Raw genomic sequence first — 3,821 nt, 5'->3', positions numbered from 1 at the left:
ATGTTCCTTCTTATTCTGCCGTCTATGTGCTATTTTCTTGTTGTAGGGATATATTCTTTGAATATTACACCTATGCCAGGTTCTAGGCATGCTTGTAGTAGATTAAATCTCATGCTACATGGGTGTAGATAATTTACAATGATCTTCTAATGTCTGTCCAGTCTCATAAAGATCATGAGATCTGTTAAACGTCTGAACTTGTCACCTGTTCGTTGACTATTCTGATAGATCATTGTTTTATTCTTTGAATATTATTTCTCCTACACCAGGTCCAGGTGTGTTGCACTGCAGCTGGGTCAATGGTACATTGATACAAGGGAAGTTGTCCATGTAATAAGGAAAGAAGAAAGAAGAAAGGAGAGAGGAAAGAGGAGAGAGAAAGGAGGAGAAAGGAAGGAAGGGAAAGGAAAAGGGGGGAGGTCAGGAGGAGCAGATAGTGGGTCACTGGGTGAGGTGGGGCTGGGTGGAGCTGGGTCAGGTGGGTGTGCCCTGACAGTTCATAAACAACATTCCCCTCAAATGGAAGAGGGAAATGATCACTCATGATAGAATCAGAGCGGACTTCTCCTCAAACGAGGAGATGATAAGAGCAATATCTTGTGTGGATGAGATAATTGACAGGCTGAAGATGTCTTCAGCATTGTCAGGAACATGTCGGACGCGTATCTGGATGATCTGCAAGGTGCGTGAAGTCATCCAGGCTCGTAAGGTCGGAGGGGTGGGACTTCAGCTTCAGCGACTCAGGTGGAGCGCTGCGCTTCATTCTTATGTTGTTGTCCCAATTTCAGACAGAAGCCTTACGATGAGGAGAAGAGACAAGGGGGGTAAATCCAAGTTGATATACGAACTGAGGTACATCCGGTGTAACCTACATGCATTATAAGCACAAGTAACTAAATGGACTGGCCCGGAAGGAGTGGCGGATCAAGTGCGATATTAATGAATGGAGAAATAGACAAATGGTTAATATCGGCAAACCTTGCCAACAAAAGGAAATAAAGAAACAAGGAGTGGCAAAGGGAGAACAATAGTCTGCAAGCAAACAAAGGCCATCCGGCCATCTAGCAAGCCGTCTGGCTGGCAGGCAGATAATGTCAGGGCACACCTGCTTGACCCACCTCCACCCGGGCCCACCTCACCTGGCTCCCCTTCTCCCACCCTGCACCCCTCCTTCATACCCCTTCCCCCTCTATCCCTCTCCCACTTCCACTTCTATTTCTATTTCTATTTCTACTTCACACGGACGACCTTTCCCTTATATCCATGTATTATTGACCCGCCCACGACGCGCACACAACATGCCTAGCCCCGGACGACCCCAGACGGCTCTAGGGCGCAACCTAGTGAGTGCACGTGCAGCATACACCCTCAGGATCCCCCACGGGGACACCCGGGTGACTGCGGCTGTATGCGGGGTGACGTGGCGGACCTCATGTGACCCAAGCCGCATGTATATAAACACACCTGGGGTGGGAACCGAAGAAGTAACCTTCTTCTCAACATTCCCACTTCAGTCTAAGTGGCCAGGGATCGCCGTCCCACATCGGGGCTGCCAGTACGCACGCCCGATCCACCCCCCATGAGGTCCTCAGCACCAGACGCTACGCCCGGACCGCCTCGACCCCGGATGCGACCCTGACAGATAACAATGAACCACTTGAATGGGCAACCTTGGTTGGAAGGCACACATGTGGGGAGAAAGTGCAGATGAGGGTGATGGGTGGACAGATGGATGGGCAGATGATGATGGTAGCAGGTGGGATGGGCCAAGTGGCACTAGGACATGTTGACAGAGGTGGTGGATATGCCGGGTCATGACAAGCATACAAATTGGGTTATTACACCCAAACAACCACCATGGCAACCACAAGCCATGGTAGAACCCTCCCATCAGGGAAGAGGGCTGAGGAGCTCAAACCCAGATGGAAAGAGGAGTCATGCTCGAAATATTCGAGGAAAACTGACCAAAAATCAGTTTCAATTTGCAGCAAGTGCAGCAAATTAGGGCACACAAAAGATTGCCCTAACATCATGCAATAAGCGATGAGAAACCATGGCGAATAGCTGCCATGGGAGTCACCCATTTATCAGAAGAAGAGTCAGAGGACTCATCGGAAGATAAACCAGAGAATAACTCTGGTGACTCTGAAGCGTCAAGCTTCGAAGTTGAGGACCCATATGAGGGACCTCAATACTCACCCGATTCAGAGGGTGAGGAAGTCAACATTGGGACCATAAGAATGGGCCCAATGTCAGTTGTTGACCATGATAACACCAACTATGGAGTCAAACTGGCAGTAACATGCCAGTTAGAAGACTCTGTGGACAAGAAAGTTGCAGAGGCTTTGGTGGAAACACCAAAGAAGGATGCCTTGGAAACCCACACCAAGGAACCCAAGAAGAACAAGGGGAAAGGGAAGAAGGACCAGAAGTCTGACAAAACCCAAACCCCCTTATTTGATGCAAAATTTCACATCTCCAAAGACATGGGGAAATATCCCACAAACAGACTGCTCTCTACTAAGAGAACATTGATGGCCCACATCAAAATAGCAGGCATAAAAGCCTACATGCTGTTTGACAGTGGGGCCAAAACAGGTGCAATATTGCCGGATTTTGCCCATGCAGTTCACATCCCAATTCTCCAGTTGGAGAATCCAGTCATCCTCCAAATGGGGACAAAAGGAACAAGATCAAAAATCTTGTTCAGAATGAACATGGGCATCGAGATCAACGACCACATTGAAAAACATTACTTCAATATTATCAACATTGACAGATATGATGCTATATTTGGCACCCCCTGGTTGAATAACAACCAGGTAAACTTAGACTTCCGATCTCACAAAGTGAGAATGGGATCCAAGGGCAACATAGACACCCTTGGAGTCAGAGAAGACCATGCAACGAGATTGCACAGGTGGAAAATGTCATATCCATACAATCCCGACCTCTGCTCCAGGCTCCCGGAACTCCGAATCCGACTCCAGAGCCCTACTTCCCTTCCATCACCTTCTCCTTGCCGATTCCCAAGAGGTTATCCCACCTCCAGCTCCAACACCACCTTCGGTCTGACTCTGGACCATTCCGGGTCCGACCTCAACCTTGACACCTTCCAGATGAACATGCAACATCTATGCTCCCGACTCCAGACCTCCACTCCAGAATCCCATTCGCATCCCCATCTCCGGAACCTCCGGTCTTAGCTCTGACCTCAGACTTTGACCCCACCTCCACTTATACCCATTGTATTGATTAGCCCATTCCATTTATTTACCTTTGCCAATATTCCGGAGTTTAACTTCCGAGTTTAGACTTTCCGGACTTACTTCAGACCTTGCAACTATTGCATTGTCCCATTCATCTCTGCTATTCTCCCTCATTCCTATTTGGGCTGCTGCTTCCTTTCTATTCAGTCAGCTAGCCATTCCCCACGCCCATCCTCCTTCCTTCCTCCTTGGGTGTAAGGAGTGGTAACCCCACCCCTTAATTCCTATCTTCATTCTATATGTGTCTCATAATAAACATGTATAAACAATGTATATACAATAGCATGGGAATTTGGGAAAAGGAAGAGAACTCCTTTTCCTCCCCATCGTTGATAATTAAAAGCTCCATACAGCTCAACTTTATTGACAACCTGAGGATTGAGGAGAACTGGGGTTGGAACCTACACCAACCCCTTACATTGGGCCTTGGCCCTTCACTCCTCCTTTGGGAAACACCATTGAGTCAAACCCTTGACCCTTGGTGTTGTTCCTCATTCCAGCTCCCTTTGTCTCCTTTCGGAGTACCCTTGCTCCTTTTGATTCCGGACCCCT

The sequence above is a fragment of the Cantharellus anzutake genome, assembly GCF_015039405.1.
Source record: "Cantharellus anzutake strain C23 chromosome Unknown EI90scaffold_116, whole genome shotgun sequence".
Classification (NCBI taxonomy): domain Eukaryota; kingdom Fungi; phylum Basidiomycota; class Agaricomycetes; order Cantharellales; family Hydnaceae; genus Cantharellus; species Cantharellus anzutake.
The sequence above is the reverse complement of the archived record's forward strand: the minus strand, read 5'-3'. Positions refer to the sequence as shown.